At 47.4% G+C, this 21,400-nt stretch overlaps 1 protein-coding gene across 1 annotated transcript in view; it reads left to right on the top strand.

Moving 5' to 3' along the window:
* ADCY2 (adenylate cyclase 2) overlaps nucleotides 1-21,400 on the top strand; it is a 388,875-nt gene that overhangs the window by 234,514 nt on the left and 132,961 nt on the right. The gene's annotated exons all lie outside the window — the stretch shown is intronic.

Raw genomic sequence — 21,400 nt, 5'->3', positions numbered from 1 at the left:
CGGATGGAGAGCATTTGAGGCTCAGACTGGACGTAGCCATCCAGAGACCCCGACATTCAGAGGCCAAGAGAAATGGACATGGCAGCAGAGGGCCCGGAGAAGGGACGGTCCCTGCGGCGCGGGGAGCCCGGCCAGTGGGGTGCTCAGAAAGCCAGCTGAATGCAGACGCGCCTTCTTTCATTGTGCTTTGCTTTCTTATGTTTTTTACGAATTGAAGGTTGGTGGCAGCCCTGTGACCAGCAAGTCTATTCACGCCATTTTTCCAACTGCTTTTCCTCACTTTGTGTCTCTGTGTCACATTATGGTAATTCTCTCAATATTTCAAACTTTGTCCTTATTCTTCTATGTGTTGTGGTGATTGGTCATCCGTGGGTGGGGCTTGCTGCAAGCTCAGGTGATGGTTAGCCTTTTTTAGCAATAAAGCAATAAAGTATTTTTAATTAAGATGTGTACGTTGCTTTTTAGACATAAAGCTACTGCACACTTAGGAGACTACAGTTCAATGAAAACAAAACTTTTCTATGCACTGGGAAACCAACAAATTCGCTGGACTCGCTTTCTCGCCACACTCCCTTTATTGCAGTGTTCTGGAACTGAACCGCAGTATCTCTGAGATGTGCCTGTAAAGAGTGTCAGGAGAGAGGGGGCCATCAGCTGTCCTGAACAGGAGCTGCTCTGACAGGATGGTGAGCGAGAGAGCCTCCTTGCTTGCAGTTCAGCAGAGACTGGAGGGGAGGAATGGAGAACGACTGCGGAGTCCACTCTCTGGGGGAGCTGGCTGCATAGGGGAGCCAAGATGGAGACCTGGTCAAGAGAGGGTTATGTGGAACATGGGAGAAAGAGCAACACAGGTGTGCACTGTTGGATGATCCAGCAGAGAAGGAAAATGGATGTTGTAAGAGGCAGGCAGCTGCCCGGATCCACATCCTAGAGTCGAGAGGAGATGTGGGCTCTGGGGCACACATGGAGCGGGGAGCTTACCCGGTCGTTCCACACTTACAGGCGGCGCCTGCAGTATACACAGATAGAGATGCTGGTAGGTGGCTATCCTTCCCACCTTTCATTAGAGTTCTATCGATTTACTCATTTTCGTGTCACTGAGTGCCCTGCCTTGCTCACCTACCACTCACCCAGAGAGATGGCAAGATGTGGGTAGTGAGTACCCACTGCTGTCCCTGGAAATGTGAAGGGCAAGAGAAATGTCATTGTCCAGATACAGACATCAACAGTGTGGATAAGTAAGCTATCAGGTCTTCAAATGCTAAAAAGTGAAGCCAGACCATGAGACATGGAAGTGTCTTTTAGGGAAAACTGCTTGCTTGGCAGTTGTAGATTTCTGAAACACCTGCTCGGGATATTAATGGCCAAAGCGTAGATGTTTCCATCAAGCATTAGAAGTACATACATCTCGATCCCTGTTCAGTTTTAGACAGTGAGATATCTAGAGACACATGTCTGGGTTCGGGGGTGATTGATGCCTCCCACAGAATGTCCCTCGGCAAGAGCAGTAGCCTAAAGCAGGTGTTTCCTGCATCCCAGGGCTAGAGCCACATGGTCCATCGGTGACAGCAAATTGATGATGTCACGAGGGGTCCTATGTTTATGGCATCCTACCGGGTTATGTTCCTTTGTTGCTTTTATTTCCATTTCTGAATGTTTTTAAGACCAAATATCAGAACTATAAGAAAGTACATGTTTTGTTCTCAGAAGTAATGACATACTTGTTACTATCATGTTTGCCGTGGATTAGGAACTGTGAAAACGCAACGGAAAGCCCCACCCACCTGTGTCCAATCTCCATTTGCGAGACAGCCTCCAGAGCTGGACAGTCAGGGTCCAGTTGTTTCCCCACTGCCCATAAGCTGCGTCTCATAGAAGAAGGATATCCGTGATGTTACTGTGGGAGGCCCCTGGCCCATAAAAAGCTCTCCACAAACATGTCCTGCTGTTTATGAAACACTTTCGTAAATGTTTTTCAATGATTATCTCCCAATGCTGTGCTTCTAAAATTTTCAGGCATGTTTATTTTTATTTTATTTTATTTTTTTTATTTTTAAGATTTTATTTATTTATTCATGAGAGACAGAGAGAGAGAGAGGCAGAGGGAGAAGCAGGCTCCCGCGGAGCAGGGAGCCCGATGCGGGACTCGATCCCAGGACCCTGGGATCATGACCTGAGCCGAAGGCAGACGCTTAACCATCTGAGCCACCCAGGCGCCCAATTTTCAGGCATGTTTAAAACAAGAGAAGTCCATTGATTCAGTCAGAGGCATGCTGAGAGAATTGATTGGGGAAGAGTTCATTCACTAAATATCAGTATTAAACAAAAGGACCATAGAAGGATCTATGGTTACCAGTGTTTTTGGTCTCTCACAGAGAAGTGAGCCTGGGCTTCTCATTGTCTGGTTAGCCAGGCAAACATCCTTTCCCAGCTCAGCCCCCAGAGCCTCCAGATGGCAGCATTTGGTCACTCACACGGAGAGCAAGATGGCAAATGATGCCAGAAAAGCACCTGGTTGCATAGTGTGCCATCTATAGATGGATCTGTCACATCCTGAATTGATAACAGCCTGCACTGCCCAACAAAGGAAGCCTTTGCCCACAGTAGGAGGCTACGGGGGGTGGTGGACAGTTGGCAATCAGTGAGGCTGATTGAGTGTCTGCCTCCCTCACCACGGACACTTGGTAGAGATGCATAGACCAAGCGAAGTCTTCTGCAGAAATGGGAGGAGCTGTGTGCTATGAGCTCCGCCTTGAATACTAAGCATCAGGAAGGATTGAGCAGGATGCAGCATGTCCCAGGATGGTCGGCGGTGGCTCCCCATCCCCAAGCAGACCCTGTCCGTGCCTTCTGCGCCGTCCCTCTGCGTCTGTGCTCTGCCCTCCCTCCTCCCCCATGCACACCCGTGTGCACACACGTGCGCCTTCTTGATTTCCACCCCATAAGCAAAGTGCTCCATCGAGCTGTTCCTTTATTCTCTCCTCCTAGGGGTTTAACTCCCACAGAGGGTTAATGACCCAGGTTCTTGAGCCAAGCATCAAAACAAAAGCCCACCTTGTGTCTCTGAAGTGAGTCGTCAGATCAGAATATCTAGGCGAGGGTCATAGCACGCCTGTGCATATGCACAGTCCAGACCTTGGCTTTTCTCTCTGCTGAGAATCAGATGCCATCATTCCCCGCACACAATCCTCCTCCAAAGTCATAAGGACCTGCAGAGGGGGCAGCTGTGACTGCAGTGTCGTGCTGATAGAAGAGACCATCTGGAAATATGTGTCCATGGCGTTCAAGGCCCCAGCCTGCAGGGGCGTGATGCGCTGCCTTCCTCGGACTTCTCTCAGCATGCGGTTCCCTGGTCCAAGCCAGCAGATGCAAGCCGGGGAACACCTGGTGCCTTCGAAGCGAGGCACCGAATATTACTACCTTTCGTGAACCCCAGGCCCCACTTCTGTATTGGCCCTCCCTCTCTCTGCCCCAGAATCTTCTCGGGGACAGACAGATTCCTGTAACCCCTCTTCTCGGGATTTTTCCACTCCTGGGCTGTGCTGTTCGTCGGTGTGTTCACTTTGTGCTTTCCCAGACAAGTCTCTCTTCCCTTCTTGACAGCGAAGAAAGTTGTATTCCCTGCAGTTCTTCTGTTGAGAACCCAAAGCCAAGGAAACGGAATGCTGGGTGGTTATTAATCCAGAGTCTGTTCGTCAGGGTCCTCCAGAGAAACAGAACAAATAAGGCACATGCGTACATGTAGAAGGAGAGTTATGTCGAGGAGTTGGCTCTCATGGTTCTGGAGGCTGGCAGGTCCCGAATCTGGAGGCGGCTCAGCGCACCGCTGGCCACGGAAGAGCCAGGACAGGTCAGACCCAGTGGCTCTCCGCCACAGACAGACCCGACAGGAAAGTAATCTGCTCTACCCTGAGTCCACGGACTGAAGCGTAGATCTCATCCAAAACCCCCTGAGAGAAACATCCAGCGTCATGTTTGACCACGTCACTGGGCACCAGGGCCCCGCCAACTTGACACAGAAAATTTACCATCATGCTGAGTTTTCTTGATGCTTTGGTTTAAACTATGAAGATGTATTTCGTGTGAAGCATCTTTTGAAAACTAGCTCATCACTCAGATTCTGAGGTGAAAGAACCAAGCCACGCCACAGGCTGTGACTCCGCAAGGCTTTGCAGTCAGCGTAGATACGGTTTTCCCGATTCTGCAGCTGTACGCGCTATTCAATTCGGATACAGTCAAATAATGTGTAATTATTTAGCTCTCTCCAGTGCAGTGTAATTTAAGATGAGATTTGGCATAAACCAAAGTGTCTTCTTTGTGTGAGAGAGAGTGCATGTGTGCGTGTGGGTTCTGTTCGAGAGCTTCGTAAGGCCCGGTTGCCGTCCTGTGTAGGCTGTCATCTCTTTGGAATGGAAGGAAAGGCCGTCTGGGAAACTGATACCAAAATCGTTGTTTCTCTTAAAACTCGCTTAAAGGTCCAGCAGTTTGTGTGCAAACCCGTAGCTGTGTGGTTTGTAGGAGTGATCCTTGCCAGTTAGTCCGCAGCTCTCCAGGCTTGTAACAGGACACTTGTGGGACCAGGGGCTGCGTTACTAAGGCTAAATAATGCCTCTGTTATGAGCCGGCTTCGGCAGAGTGATGTGACTTACAGGAAACAGTTTCATTAATCAGTTTGCACAAACGCAGAGCTTTTCTGTGGGTTCTGGGGAAGTGGCCCCGTGACACACAACTGTCCAGGTGCTGGTAGAGCACCTTCATTGACCCATGACCAGCTTCCCAAGCTGCTGTGTGAGTTCCCTGGCTATGACATGAGGATCGGGCAGGCCTAGGTAAGCGTGATAAGCAAGCACGGGAGGACACGTGTGAGAATGAACACTTCACTTCCGTGAATCTGGTTTTCGCGGTAGTTCTTTGCTTCTGTGCCCCCCAATCTAGGCTCTTCCTCCGAGAGTGAAGTGGCCATGGCAACGCAGGGGCGGCTTCCAGGGAGAATGGGGGTGGGGTAAGACCCTCTTCAGCAGGTAAACCTCAACCTACAGAGCCCACCGATCTGAAGCCCCCCAGACACACAGAACCCCCCTTGCCTCTGTGCCCATCATCCCTCCTCTTTCTCCTTCTGTCTCCCCCTCCTTCACTGGCCGTCAAGCTGACCGACGCTTGAGGCATCACCCCCAGGGAGTCCCCCCGAGGACAGCCGCAGTCCGTGTCCCTGGGGATGGAGCAGCCTGCACTGTGTGTGGACAGCGCTGCCCACGCAGCCCCAGGCATTTAACACTCGGGGTCAACCTTCTGCCGGCCTGCCATGCCCCGTGGCCTGTGGGGGATATGAAGGGCCCAGTTAACTGCCCCCTTGTCGCTCTGCCTGAGATCTGAATGAATGGAGACTGAAGTCAGACAGGTGGGGATCAGAATTCCACTTCTACTATTGATGACGTTTTCTTGGAAACTTGGCTTGGCTCTGGCCCCAGATGGTGTGAAGTCAGTTAGCCCTGGTCCCTGGTGGAGGTAAACAGCTGCAGGAACCCCTGTTGGAGTTGCTCCCCTGGAAAATTTAAGGCAACCAGGAGCAGATAAGAAAACAGGCGTGCTGTCCGAAAGGAAATGGGAGGGGAGGGGCGGTACTGAAGACGTTCCCATCCTCCGAAGGGGCGTGAGAAAGGCATGGATGGGACAAGGCCGTGGTCTCTATCTTTGCTGCTTGAGCAGGTGGGTTAGTCAGGGTTCTCCAGAGAAACAGAACCAATTGGAGATGTGTGTGTGCAGAGAGAGAACTTTATTTTAAGGAGTTGTCTTGTGCAGGGTGCCTGGATGGCTCAGTCGTTAAGCATCTGCCTTTGGCTCAGGTCATGGTCCCAGGGTCCTGGATTCGAGCCCTGCATCAGGCTTCTTGCTCAGCGGGAAGCCTGCTTCTCCCTCTCCCACTCCCCCTGCTTGTGTTCCTCTCTGGCTATGTCTCTCTGTCAAATAAATAAAAATTAAAAAAAAAAAAAGGAGTTGTCTTGTGCAATGGTGGGGGCAGGCTGGAGGTTCAGGTAAGAATAGATGTTTCAGTCTTGAATCGGATGGCTGGAAGCTCAGGCAGAACTTCTGTGTTGCAGTTTGGAGGCAAAATTCCTTCTTCTTTGGAAAACCTCGGTCTTTGTTCTTAAAGACTTAAGCTGATTGCATGAGGCCCACCCATATTATGGAGGGTAATTTGCTTGACTTCACCTGATTGTGAATGTTAATAACATCTTTAAAAAGAACGCTTTATAGCAACATCTAGATAGTGTTGGCCAAACAACTGCCCACTTTAGTCTTGCCAAGTTGACACATAAAGTTAACCATCATAGCACAGAAATGAGAAGGGGGCAGCAGAGGGGGCAGGGGATGGGAGGTATCCTTCCACATGCTTTGAGAGGCAGAATTCCTTCTCCCCAACACCAAGCACCATGGATCCTCTATAAATATTCACCGCATGTGTGACTTTCCCCAAGTCCTAAGGCAGTGGATTTCTTTATTTTTATTTATTTTATTTTATTTTGTTGTTAGTCACCATACAATACATCATTAGTTTTTGATGTAGTGATCCACAATTCATTGTTTTCATGTAACACCCAGTGCTCCATGCAGTATGTGCCCTCCTTAATCCCCATCACTGGGCTCACCCATCCCTCCACACCTCTCCCCTCTAAAACCCTCAGACTGTTTCTCAGAGTCCATAGTCTGTCATGGTTCATCTCTCCCTCCGATTTCCCCCCCTTCATTTTTCCTTTCCTTCTCCTAATGTCCTCCATGCTATTCCTTATGTTCCACAAATAAGTGAAATTGTATGATAATTGACTTTCTCTGCCTGGTTTATTTCACTTAGCATAATCTCCTCCAGCCCCGTCCATGTTGATGTAAAAGTTGGGTATTCATCTTTTCTAATGGCTGAGTAATATTCCATTGTATATATGGGCCACATCTTCTTTATCCATTCATCTGTTGAAGGGCATCTCGGCTCTTTCCACAGTTTGGCTATTGTGGACATTGCTGCTATGAACATTGGGGTGCATATGGCCCTTCTTTTCACTACATCTGTGTCTTCAGGGTAAATACCCAGGAGTGCAATTGCTGGGTCATAGGGTAGCTCTATTTTCAATTTTTTGAGGCACCTCCACACTGTTCTCCAAAGTGGCTGTACCAACCTACATTCCCACCAACAGTGTAAGAGGGTTCCCCTTTCTCCACAACCTCTCCAACATTTGTTGTTTCTTGCCTTGTCAGTTTTTGCCATTCTAACTGGTGTAAGGTGGTATCTCAGTGTGGTTTTGATTTGAATTTCCCTGATGGCTAATGATGATGAACATTTTTTCATGTGTCCGTTAGCCATTTGTATGTCTAACATAGGCAGTAACCTCTTTGACACCAGCCACAGCAACTTCTTTCAAGATACGTCGCCAAAAGCTAGGGAAACAAAAGGAAAAATGAACTTTTGGGACATCATCAAGATAAAAAGCTTCTGCACAGCAAAGGAAACAGTCAACAAAACAAAGAGGCAACCCACAGAAAGGGAGAAGATATTTGCAAAGGACACTACAGATAAAGGGCTGGTATCCAAGATCTACAAAGAACTTCTCAAACTCAACACCCAAAAAAACAAATAATCAAGTAAAAAAATGGGCAGAAGACATGAACAAACGCTTCTCAGAAGAAGACATAGAAATGGCTAACAGACACATGAAAAAATGTTCTTTTTTTTTTTTTTAAAGATTTTATTTATTTGAAAGAGTGAGAGAGAGCACGAGAGGGGAGAGGGTCAGAGGAAGAAGCAGACCCCCGCTGAGCAGGGAGCCCAATGTGGGACTCGATCCCGGGAGTCCGGGATCATGACCTGGGCTGAAGGCAGTCGCCCAACCAACCGAGCCACCTAGGCACTCCAGCAGTGGATTTCTTTATTTCTCTCTGCTACTTGGGAGCCAGCAAAGGGTGCTTTGGGCAGAGAGACGTAGCTCTAAGGCAGAGGGCAATAAACTGGTTTTAACTGTGTGTGTACTTAGGGGTAAAAAATTTAACCTCGTGCCTTGGTATGTATATTTGCTTATTCATAAAATATATATGTTCATATTTTATGTACTTTATAAATACAAATTAGAATTAAGGAGAGAAAACAATGAAAATATTTTAAGTTAATTTACCTTTTTAATGGTTCATGGATACATTAGACTGTTATTTAATATTGTTGATAAGAGCATTTGTGATGGAAGATGCTTCACTGTTTAGGAAATTTTTGGTTAACGCTTTGCAATAGAATACTTTTAAGTTCTGTATTGAAGTTCAGTCTGTTCTGACACTTGATTTAATGGCTAAATGATCCAAATGAAAGAATCGGTGACAGGGTCTTTAAATCATTACACTCATTTTTCAATCCTGTCCACACTTACACAGAGATTTTTGATGAAATTCAGCTGTAAACTCTCCATCTTTTCCTGATGTCAATCAGTTCTCCTTGCAAATCAACCAGAAGGTATTGCATTTTTATTTTTTAGCAAATGGGTCCAAGATGTACTGAATCTTCATTTGGGAGATTTTAACTGAATTTAAAAATTCCTTTCTAAGGAATACAAATGTACAAATATGAGAGTTTATATATTGTTTTTGGCAAGAAAATCACATAAAGAGAAATTTTTAACTGCTTTTCAAATGGTTTCTCCATAACATGTGTTCCTATAAAAAAAAAATCATTTCTCCTTCATGGATGAAATAACATTTTTACTTTGAAAGGACAGATTAATTGTGTGTGTGTGTGTGTGTGTGTGCACAAAAACATCCCTTAGCTAATATAATATTACAGGTTTTTTGACATGAAGTAAAGATCAACAAATTTGGACTCCTATAATTTTGGCCAAAAATAAATAAGTAGATAACTTCTCTTTAAGTTTAATGACTTTTAATTAGAACACTACTGTGTGGTGTGAAAGTCCATCCTATTATGAAGTTTTATACAGATTTCACTCTGTAGAATCAACTACACAGAAAACGTTCTAGAGCAGGTGCATCACCACCTGTCGAGATGTGCCATGAGCTAAATTGCTCTGCTCAAGAAGCCCTCTCTTCCCGCTGGTGCGCCCTCTGTCGTGGGTGATAGCCATGTGTTGGGCAGTCACCTCGAGAAGCTCTTGTCAATCAAGATATTAAATAGTGGCGTGCCTTTCTTACTTTTAGTTTTAAAAGATAAATAAGTAGAACTTCTCATGTGTTCTTCACATACCCTATGAATCCCTGTTCTACAAAAAACCTTATCCCCAACCCAGAAATCGCCAGGTTACCCTCATAATGAGGGGCAAGGTATGTCTGTCTTTTATCTGTTTTGGGAAATGGTATTAATTAGCCATATTAAATAAATGTTAGTAGAGGCAACATGACTAGAAGATGTCCAGCTAAGGAGAGACTGGGAGACTTATTCTGGGCCTGAAGTCTGTGGTCTGTCACAAGGGCTGAAGGTCAGTGCTGGAGGTGGAGGGGACCTGCTCAGGTGCTCACAGCCATATCATAAGCTGGATCCCACATGTGTTCACCAGCCCTGCCCCACAACCCACACCCCACTGACAGTGCAAAATTCATATCTGCACCCATGGGTTTCCTTTCCAAGAAGATCCAGATCCACCGGTCCTGTAGCCTCATTTCTAACGTAGTGTATGAGTTTCCTATTCCGGATGCAATGAATCACTACAGACTTCAGGGCTCAACACCACTCACGTTTATCCTCTTTCAGTTCTGAAGGTCAGAAGGCTAAAATGGGTTGACAGGGTTTGTTCCTTCTGGAGGCTTCAGGGGGTAGGGAGCAATCTTTTTTTTTTTGCCTTTTCCGGTGTTAAAAAATGACAGAAGATGACAATTTAGGTGATATAACATATTTTATTTAACACTTCGCGAAGCAGACGGTCTCTATTTGGAGAACTGCAGAGTGGGGCAGAAGGCAGGCAGCTTTTATAGGATAATGAATAAAGAACAAGGAGGAGGAAAGCAGATGATATCTGACTGGCTGGAGCCACACATGAGCTTGTTTGGGGTAAGAAGGAACAAGGACGTACGTGGAGAGCTCAGAGGTGGCTCCGCGTTCGGGGACTGGCTGAGTGGATATACAGCATCTCTGGGCAAGCGGCACATTTACGGGGACACGAGAGTTACCTAAATTTCTGTTGGCTATTGTGGCACCCTGGGCAGGAGCAGCTCCATCTTGAGCCTGGAAATTGTTTTCAAATCTGGCTTCCATAGGCTGCCCACACACCTTGGCTCGCGGCCCCTCCATCTTAAAGCCAGCAGCATACCATCTTCCCACCTCTCTCTCTGAGCCCACGGTCCCACTGCCTTTCTCTGTCTTTGGCCTTCCTTTCTCCCTTTTATAGCAGTCCCCGTGGTGGTATCGGGCCCAACTGGATAATAGGGCATCATCTTCTCATCCCCAATTCCTTATCTTAATCACATCCGCAAAGTCCCTTTTGCTATCCACAGGCCTGGAGTTAGGATATGGATGTTTCTGGGTGGCCATTTTCAGTCTGCCACGCCTGGCCTCATCCCCTTTGTGGGCAACCACGAGTCAAGTTGTGATGTAAGAGATGTCGGTCCAACACGCTCATTCATACACCGAAAACAGAAGATGGCAGACTTTAGGGAAACATTGATGGGGTCCAAGGGAAAAGAGAACTCCTCAGATTCAGATATGATCATTTTCTAATAAAGCAAATGTGCAAAATTTAGCAGCGAGCCATATTCTGGAAGCAAGAGGCCGTTGTCAAATAGATCTCTCCCATTCCAAGGACACAGGCAGAAAGGCAGCTAAGACTTCTTCATCAAGCTGTTGCGAACGCACACAGCAGCTGCTGCCCCCCGCCCCCCACGGCATAGCTGCCACCAGCCTGCAAGCAGCCCGGTCCCCCCGCCCGGCCCCTCCCAGCAGACAGACACCCTCGTGCCTCCGGCTGGCAGCCTGCCACTGCAGCTCTAGTGTTTTTCTCTTCTATTTTTAATTTACAGTGCTGGGACCATAGTTGTTTTACTAGCGTTTCACGTGCTTTGGAACACATTTTATGTTAGGTCTAGAAGACCTTCACCCAGAGTGCTAGTCCCTCTATCCCCAGACTGCCCGGGTTGGAATTTGTCTGCCCCGAGCCCCCGCTTACCTGGATAGCATCCAGGTGAGGCTCTTCACGGATCTCCCCGACAGATGGGACTCCCTGGTCGTGAGGTCTGAGTAAGGATTCTCCCGGAAGGCAAGATTTTTTTTATTTAAGGGCTTCTTAGAAAACAACAAGAGCACGGAAAGTGCTGAGTACTCTTGCCATACTCAGAAACATGGTCAGAAACTTCGGGAGAGAAGGAAAATCAGGAGACTGGTCAGAGTTTGCCCAAACCTTCAACTATTGGAAGAGTTGTCTGTGGTCTGCCTCTCCACGTGGCCCACGCTTCCTTAGGTCTGCAGAGAAGTTCGGGGCAATGACTCAGCACATTCTCACACTCAGTTTGAATTAGCCAAAGACAACCAAACAGTGTTTAGTATATTAATACATTAAACTGCGGTAAGTAGATGTTGGAGGCCTAGTCGAATAATCCAGAAGAGTTAGACTCTAGGAATATGTCAATATGATAATCTCTTGGTATTTATATCACTAGAATCCCTAAAGCTACTAATAAGTATCTATTAAATGACTACAGTGGACAGAGTTAGGCACATACTTTCTAGATTGATAGAGACTTAGCAAAAAAGAAGAAGAAGAGGGGCGCCTGGGTGGCTCAGTTGGTTAAGCGACTGCCTTCGGCTCAGGTCATGATCCTGGAGTCCCGGGATCGAGTCCCGCATCGGGCTCCCTGCTCGGCGGGGAGTCTGCTTCCCCCTCTGACCCTTGTCCCTCTCATGCTCTCTGTCTCTCATTCTCTCTCTCAAATAAATAAATAGATAGATAGATAGATAGATAGATAGATAGATAGATAGATAGATAGATAGATAGAAGAAGAAGAAGAAGAGAAGGAGGAAGAAGAAGACCCTCTGCAGCACCACCAACCCATCCCCCAGGCCTTCCCCTGGGGGAAAGCATAGATGCACATTTCCCAGAGACCCCTGGCACTGTCACCAGTCACTCCAAAGTGACAGTTGGCTCGTGTCTTTGGGTACGCTCTTGTATTTGCAGCACCTCACTTTTGGAACCTCTAGCCTGAAGCCCAAGACTCCATTGCCCACAAGGAGACCTCAGGATTCTGACTTTGAACGGAAAGACCCCGAAGACACCATGGCTGCTGCATTGGTGGGCTGATGGGATCCCATGTGCAAGAAAAAATGAAGCATGTTCCTTCAGAGCCCTCACGAAGGGCCTGGAATGGGGCTCATTTACATGTGGCCACATTAACAATCCTGATCCTTGAACGTCGGTTCTTCTGGAAGACCAGTGAGCGCCTTCCATAGGACAGAGCCCTACGTGAGACTGGTAGAAGGAACATATTCGGGGCAGGCCCAAATGCATTGGGTCAAGATTCTGCCAAGTGGGACTCTGAGATCAAAGACAAAGGCCTGAGGCCAGGAGCACCTTACACGGAGTTTTGCATATCCTAGAGCTCTCTTGAAAGGAGATTTTGCTCTGTGCTACCTGGGAATACTTTACAATGGGAATTGCAGGGGTGTGAGAGGCATCTGAAGGAACTCAGCAGGTTGGGCTGGAAGGTGGTTTTCAAAGGATGACTTTGGAGATGCCCCTGTGTGGATCTCTAATGCCTAAAATAGCCTGTCCATTTCTTTTGAGCACAAGCTAGCTGGAAGCTTCCAGGTTCAGTGTGCCAATGCACTATAAAGTAGAAATGCCTTTTCAAGGTAACACTAGCAATTTCTGTTTATGGAAACCATCAAAACTGAGGTTATAGGAACCTTTCAAAAGAATCTCTTCATAAAACTTCTAATAAAAACATTTAATGGCAAAAGATAGGGCAAAATAACCCACGGGCCCGAGCCACAAATTGTTCAATCTGAAAACAGGCGAGGTGTGTTTTTTCTCACTGCTGAATTGAAAACTCATTTTTAAAATTCTACTTCAATTGTAAGGAACTATTCCTGTTCTCCAGTAAGACTTTTGCTTTCAGAGAGGGATGATAAGAAAAGGCTCTCTTTATCAGCAATCACAATGAGACACGGTGCTCAGGAGTACCACCCTACCATCTGCCCTCCCCCCCCGACCACTTCTGCTGCATTGAGTGATCACAGGTGTCCCCTGGATGTCCTGGGTGTCTACCTGGATGTCCACCAAGCTAGCCTGCCACATGGTGGCTGAGCATTTCTCCTCAGCCAGGGCTTACCTTTCAATTTGGATGGTCGGCCACCTGATTTGTCAGCAACCCGCTCTTGGGAGCAGACTCCCATGCACCAAGCATCAAAAGCAGAAGGCAGATCGTCTATGGATTTACAGAGAAACCCCACTGTTGCCTAAAGCACGATGCTCACATTTGCAGGTCCGTTCACACTCCTTGTATTGGAGGTCTGTCTAATTGTATATGAATTATGCACCAGGAGCCAGAATCAGAATGAGTGGAGCTAGAGGGATTGCTGTAAAGATGGGTTCCCAGGGCTGCCTTGCTGCACGCATCTCCTCTGTGGGGTTCCACACGGCCACAGTCTGGACACTGGTGGTCCTGAGCCTGCCTGGCCTCTTCCTGGATGGCCCAGAGCGACCATCAGCAGCTTTCTCTCTTGCTCCCTTTCCCACTTGCTGTTGTTCTCCACTGGGTTCTTACAAGCCAAGCCGTTCTGCAGCATATTGCTCTTGAAGAGGTCTGTGCTTGGTCTATTTGTGTTTGTTTTTTGGTGTAATTGCTAGAGGAAAATCTTATATCCCTTTTTCCAGGTTGCAGGAGGGAGAGGAACCACCTCCCCTCGGGCCCACGTGCTGCCTACACGTTAAAGATGCCGTTCTCTAGGGCTGCCTGAGAGGGTGGTAACTGCAATAATTTAGTGCCCACATCGCACCAGAAACATTCCGTGGTTTTATCAGCAACTTCAATGAAAACACGCAGAGTAGGCAGAACTCATATTGTCAAGGACAGAAGTAAGATTCCGATATGTGAAGTGCCCGGGATCACAGCACAGCGCGTAGGGATCGGGATTTTGGCCCCAGTTGTCTGGATGGATCCACATGCCCTGCTCTTTGGCTGCCCCGCAGAGCCCGAGTGCTGGGGCTCACCCGGCCCTCCAGCTTCCTGCTCCATTCTGCCCTGCTCTGGGTCCTGTTCACTGATTCCATCCCCTGGACTGATCTTCCTTCCTGTGTCTCATCTGCACCTTGGAACATAACTCGAAGAAAACACTAAAGTCCACCACTAGGATCTGTTTCATGCCTGAGCACTTGTACGCAGACTAAGAGCTCCTGCGGGCAGGGTTGGTTTCGTAGATGTGGTTCTGGCATTTGGTGGGATCATCACGTATGTATGAAGGGATGAGTGGAGGGAGGGAGAGAAGCCTCCTGCCAGCATGGGTGAAAGACCTGTTCGATGCCCAAGAGCTAATCACCTGTGTCAGAAGCCATCCGAAGGAGAGACGTTTGCTTCTGACTCCTTGGCTTGGCATTTCCCTAATGAGGAAAAGGGTAAACTCCAACAAATATGGTGTTATGGCAAGGATAATTTACGTGGCTGAGAAAGAGGAGCATCAGCCTTCTCCATGCCATGTTCTACTCTCAGGTTCCAACAAGTACAAGATGCTTTGGCAAGGACCCTGCGATCCACTGTCAGACCATCCAGAAATATTAATCTGAGTGAGATCTTGGAATGGGAGAACCTATGTTCTTGGTGACTATTCATCTGCTTCCAAACTCCAAAAGACACTTCTTTTTTGAGTAATTATAGCTCAGTATTTACTATGTGATTCATCAACCTCTCTTAGTACTTATGACAGGATAATATTCTCTTCTGAAATAATAAACCAGCATGCCAAATTCTTGTTCAAGAGGGAGAAGCCATTTCGTTGATTGGAAGGAACACCTACTCTACTGATGTGGGTAGAGCAATAAAGTAATGGTCTTAGATGTAGAATAATTTTGTACAATTACCTTCCACTCACTAGAATTAACTGTTTGTTATCTTTAACCATACTAATTAAAGCTAAAGTATTCCATAGGCGTAAGGGAGATTAAAAATGAAACCTTTGCGTATTCACCCTCCCTCCCTCCATCGGAAATGAGATGTTTAAGTGTTGACCAGGTAGATGGGGGCCAGTTCCACTACAGGTGATACCAGAGGTGCAGGATGATGCCCTGTGATTGGCTTGAATTCTGTAGATTGATGTCTCCCTCTTTGCTTGTGGTTGCCTGAGGATGCATTTCTCTGGAGAAAAAGAAAATAAAATTCAATACGTAATGCCCTAGATTTCTCCACAAACAGCTCTAGTGAAAAGTTTTATGAAGATGAAATTCAGTACTTCTTCTGTCATATGCCCATTCCATTACTTCAGTTGTCTAAAACTGTGGTGCAATGGTTCATTTTATGTGTCTTTTTGACTAGCCAGCCCGTTGTACCTAGCTGTTTGGTCAAACATCCATCTAGAGTTTGCTATGAAGGTGTTTTTAAGAGATTCACATTTGAATCAGTAGACTTTGAGTAAAGCAGATCACCTCCCATAACGAGGGTGGGCTTCTTACAATCAGTTGAAGGCCTTAAAACAGAGTGAGGTGCCCTGAGGAGGAGGGAATTCTGCCAGCAGATTGCCTTTGGAATCAAGATGCAACACCTGGGGGCGCCTGGGTGGCTCAGTTGTTCAGCGTCTGCCTTCGGCTCAGGTCATGATCCCAGGGTCCTGGGATCGAGCCCCACATCGGGCTCCCTGCTCGGCGGGAAGCCTGCTTCTCCCTCTGCCACTCCCCCTGCTTGTGTTCCCTCTCTCGCTGTGTCTCTCTCTGTCAAATAAATAAAATCTTTAAAAAAAAAAAAAGATATAACACCTGTTCTTCCCTGGGTCTCCAGCCTGCTGGCCTGCCCTGTGGAATTTGAACTCGCCAGCCCCCACAATCGCGTAATCCAATTCCATAAAATGAAGCTGAAGGTAGATGATGACAAGGATGGATGGATTGATTGATGATCGGTAGATATAGATAAATGTAGGCACAGAGCTCTGTAAAGTTATGAAAAGTACAGACATAGGTAACCTACATGCTGCTGATTCTGTTTTCTCTGGAGGACCTTGACTAATACTGTGGGGAGGAATCACTGGAAATCAGGAGAAATTAAGAACAATAAGCACCCATTTGGGAATAATGATCCAGCAAACAGAGGTGTTTTTTAATCAGAGAAAGAAAAAAAAAATATATGACATTGAGGTTGCAGTGGGGAATCCATCTGTCAGGGCCTTTCTTCTGTTTCACTGTCGCCTGAGACCCGCCTGGCCCTGGAAGAAGCCAGGTGCTCTGATTTCGGTGGTGATGTGAACGGTGATGAGAAGCTTGATGTCTGTCAGTGGCCTGTTCAGTCTTCACTGACTTTGGCATGAGAATCCAAAACAGCTCCGCTGGTTTCCCAGAACACATGTTGAACCATATCTGAATCTAGCTCAGGGTAAGTGGAGGTCACGGGCCTGGCAGTAGGGAACAGAGTGTCTCACGGTTTTTGTGAGAATCACCTGAACTAGCGGTACTTCTTAACAGGAGACAATGAAAAAGAATTAGAAGGAACAAAGACCGAAAGAGCCAAAGGAATGAATGACGAAGATGAGTCAAACCTGAGCAGCGCAAAAGGACTACCACCGGCAGGCGATGAGAGCTTGGGTCATTTTCCGTTACGACGCCCTAGCATCACGGCGGCTCATGCACAGTGCCTGGCACGTAGGAACCGCTCAGGACATAGGAGTTCTCACTAGCAACATGTTCTGGTTTCTAATGTATTTATTTTATTTCAGTGCCTAGTATATGAAAAACACTGCGCAATTAACCCAAAGGTAGGCTGTGTAGAGTAGGAATGTCACTGGGAAAGGGCATGTCACACGGAAGAAGCTGTGGGCTTCCAACCCAGTGCTGTGCCGCTTGAGGGAGGTAGGCCTGTCACTTGTGAAAGATGGCTGTCCCCGACTCCCCCCTTCCAGCTCATCTGACGGCTCCATGTTTATCCAATTGAAGAAGCTGCTGCCACCCAGGTAGATGGGACTAAGCTGGAATCTGTAAATAATGTTCATCTTTCCAATATTTATTGAGCGCGTATTATGGACAAGACATTGGATCTTTTTTTTTTTTTTAAGATTTTATTTATTCATTTGACACAGAGAGAGGGAGAAAGCAAGCACAAGCAGGGGGAGCAGCAGGGAGAGGGAGAAGCAGGCTCCCCGCTGAGCAAGGAGCCCGATGTAGGTCTCGATCCCAGGACTCTGGGATCATGACCTGAGCTGAAGGCAGACACTTAACCGAATGAGCCACCCAGGCGCCCCTGGATCATGGTTTACAAAAGAATAATTGATGTATTCATTTTTGTGGCAAAATATCCTGTGACTTAACTTTATAATAGAAAGCACAGACCTGCTTTATGTACCAAGAGTATATCTCTCAATGGTATATGAAACATATACCTACATGCATTCTAAAATAAACTGCATTTATCCCTTATCCACGATGCCATGTCCCTTATAATAACTTCTCTTAAGATTTGATCTGTGGGTAGTTTCTTTTATTTCTTCCTGATCCGTCCTTATGTGATTTTAATTCCTTCACTTCCAAGTATGACTGAGGGGATAAGCATGGGAAGAACTTTGTGACTAGAACCCAAGGAATCATGAACACTTGATTCTTCAGTCATGAACACCTACCCATTCTCCTTTTAAATCCATTCTTGTGTCCCTTAAATTTTTAAATCAAACATTGGAAAACATTTTGAGTCATTTGGCTTTTGATGAAATATTATTTTTAAAAAATTTTTTAAAGATTATGTTTATTTATTTGACAGAGAGAGATATAGCGAGAGAGGGAACACAAGAAGGGGGAGTGGGAGAGGGAGAAGCAGACTCCATGCCGAGCAGGGAGCCCTATGCGGGGCTGGATCCCAGGACCCCGGGATCATGACCTGAGCTGAAGGCAGACGCTTAATGACTGAGCCACCAAGGCGCCCCTAAATGATATTATTTTTAAATTTGCTACGTGTTAAGAAGTGGGTAAAAATGGGAGGAAATTTTGAGACTTTTTTTTTTTTAATTTTGCTGTTATTTTGGACTTTTCGCTTTTATGTATTCTGGCAATTTCCCAAAAGTAGAGCCTTACAGAGCAAAACTCAGTAAAAAGTGAGTCTCTTCAGTGGTTTTCCTACTGGATGATCCCCTCATAGGAGATGATCCTTGAGTGGGCATGAGACATTCAAGAGGAAAATGGAGGAGGGTTTATGTTTAGTATTAATTACACAACTGAGAAATAGCCCTCTCTATCAAAGAGCTGCCTTAAAAACTTTGTATTGTTCACTGTGCGTGCGGTGGAGGCATCGTGACAGCATATGAATCAAACTAATTGTAACTCTTACTTGGTTATGAAAAAAAATGACATGTGCGTTCTTCTAAATTAAGTCTCTCTCACACAAATTACTGGTTGCCACCGTAAATCAAGCAACATGTGTTCTGAATTCTGACTGCTAGAGAATTAGCTATTGAGTGGGGAAATGAGATACTTTTGTTTGCAGCTAAACTCAAGTTGACTTTTTTTTTAATCTAAAAATAAGTGTTCTGGAACGATTGCTTCCCTAGCTTCTATAGCGAGAAGGAGACTGGGATTAGGCCTGCCCCTCCACTTTGGGTGCAGGGGTGGGGAAGCGAGGCCCAGAAAGGTTAGGAGCCCCATGCAAAGCAGTGGCCAGCTCAGACATGAACTTCTGTCGTCTGGTTGGCATGTGGTGACAATACTCCCCCAGCATTGCCCTGAATCATGCGGCGACATGGTCACCTCTGTGGCAACCAGCCACTTAAATCCAGGATGTGCCACATCCCCCCGTAAACCAGTACCATCGAGACTCGAGCAGAGCAGGTGGGGGAGCTGGGACTTGCTTCCAGACGCCTGGACACCCGAGCCTGGGTGCTGAGCCACTGTGCCCTCCTTTTCAGCGGAAAACCCAAAGAGAACTTGGAAATGGACGTTTTCCGAGGAGATCTACTTGAAGGCTTTTATTGGAAAGTCCAGCACATTGAGTAACAGATGAGAGACAGATCACCAAAATCATAAAACAGTGCCCTTTGGTGGAATGATATTCCCTTTGTTGTTCTTACTTCGGTTGTCAGTGACAATTCTGACATGTCTGGCATGCCTTTAAGTGTGATTTCCAAGAGCGGTTTCTCTAAACCAGGATCCTCAAACTGCAGCCCAAGGGCCAAATCTCATTAACCCACCATCTGCTTCAGTATAGTCTCCTGAGCCAGGAATGCTTTTTACATTGTTAATGTGATTTTTTTTTTTTAATCAAAAGAAAAGTAATATTTCCTGACACTTGAAAACTATATGAAATTACAGTTTCGGTTCCCACTAGGGAAGTCTTGGCACCCAGGCACCCTCGTTTGTTTGTGCATTGTCTACAGCTGCTTTCCCACCATGATGGTGGCCTTGAGTGGTTTTGATGGCGCACACCCCTGGCCCTTTGCAGAAAGAATTCGCCCGCCCCTGCCCCACACTCTGTGGACGGAGGCTCTGGGTCCTGTGCTGGTTCCAACCAAGGGTGCAACTCCTGGGCCTCACTGTGAAGCCCAGGATGCCCGGATCCCAGGCCTCCACGGAGGGGATGGCTTCTGGCCAAGCCGAGAGCCTCGAATGCTGCCCAGGGTCCACTCCTGCTGCATAGCTTAGGTGCACCTGGGTGACAGGGACCCAGAGAGGCCAGCAGTGGGGAGTGGGGGCAGGACAGTTAGAGAAGAGATGGGAATATTTAAGGAGCCATGAGAACATTTAACCAGGCAGCAAGATGAAGAGGCAGTGTGAAGTCTGAGCGAGACCGAGCCAGGGAAGGTCTGTCTGCTCATGGGCCACGGCAGCCACGTGGGGGCCTGGGTATCACCCCCTCCTTCTTCTCTGTCCTGCTAATGAAGGACATCTTCACCTAGGAGCCGAACTGTGCCCCCCACATTCATATGGTGAAGCTATAACCCCCAGTACTCCAGTACTTAGATCAAGTGAAATTGAGGTGCAGTGGCGCTCATCCGGTCTGACTGGTGTCCTGATCAGAAGAGATTCGATCTGTCACGCACAGGGGGGACACCAGGTGAAGGCACAGCTTCTGCAAGCCAAGGAGAGGCCTCAGGAGATCCCAGTCCTGGGGCACCTTGACCTTGGACTTGTGGCCTCTGGAAATGTGAGCAAATGTGTTTCTGTGGCTTCAGCCCCCAGGCTGTGGTGCTTTGTTCCGGCAGCCCTTGCACACTAAGTCCGTGTCATACGGCCATGCTTGGGGGGCCCCCTCTGCGGCTCTGCTTCTCCATCCCTCCTGCAACCCCCGAGGATCCGAGCCCGCCCCCATGACTCAGGGTGGCAAGTCTCTTTTCTCATTCTGCACAAAACACCTGCTTCTGCCTCTGTGTGTGTAACTTGGGGTGATTCTCCCAGGCTTGCAAGCTTCCCAGAGGACCAGAAGTATGATGTGATTTTATCAGCCGACTTATTCTGTCGCCTTTTTATGCAAAACGAAACTTTAAACATATACAAGGTAACTGACAGGCTACAAAGTAGGATGCCGGGCACTCCGGACGTTCTCAGGCTCAGTGCTGGCCCCCGGGGCTGGCTCCTTCCTGGCTGTGGGACTGCCCTGTGCGCTGACAGACGTGTGGCGGTGTTCCTGCTGTCCACCCACCACAGGCCAGTGGCATCCTCCAGTGTGACAGCCGACAGTGTCTCCGGGCACCGCCCCATACCCCTGAGTCAGGGCACAGAATTGTCCCGGCTTCATCCCACTGCTGTGGAGTGACGCCCCCAACAAAGGCCATAGGTGATGAGCAGGAGGTGGGGGGTCAGGAGAAGCTGCGACCAGATAGTCCGCATAGCCAGAGAGACTCACAGGTGAATCCACGGAGGGCAGACACCGGGGCAGTGGCCGTATCCTGAAGGATGCTGCATTGTTCCCTGAGCACTTGTTCTGGGCTCCCTGCCCACCTCGATAACTTAACATCCTCTAGGACTTGAGTACTCTCTGTTCTTTACACCTCATCTGTCCTTGTGGGATGAGATGGGAGGAAAGACTGTTCCCGGGGTTCTGTCCCCTACTTGCAGGGACCCTAAGAATAGTGTCCAACCCTCCATGTATCTGTTTCCAGCTGCCCCCAACTATGGTATGGGATTGACCCCACTACTCTTCCCTCTTCCCCGAGGTATCAGTTTTGGAGGTGGTAGACATTTTCCCTAATTTATCTGGGATCTAGAAGGAACACCCTTTAAAGTAGATGGCACGTCATACCATTTCCTCCGTG

Source organism: Mirounga angustirostris, unplaced genomic scaffold, assembly GCF_029215605.1.
Source record: "Mirounga angustirostris isolate CCGP_5_RB_7025 unplaced genomic scaffold, mMirAng1.0.hap1 SCAF_7, whole genome shotgun sequence".
NCBI classification, from domain to species: Eukaryota; Metazoa; Chordata; class Mammalia; order Carnivora; family Phocidae; genus Mirounga; species Mirounga angustirostris.
This window is presented reverse-complemented; position numbering and strand designations above follow the sequence as displayed.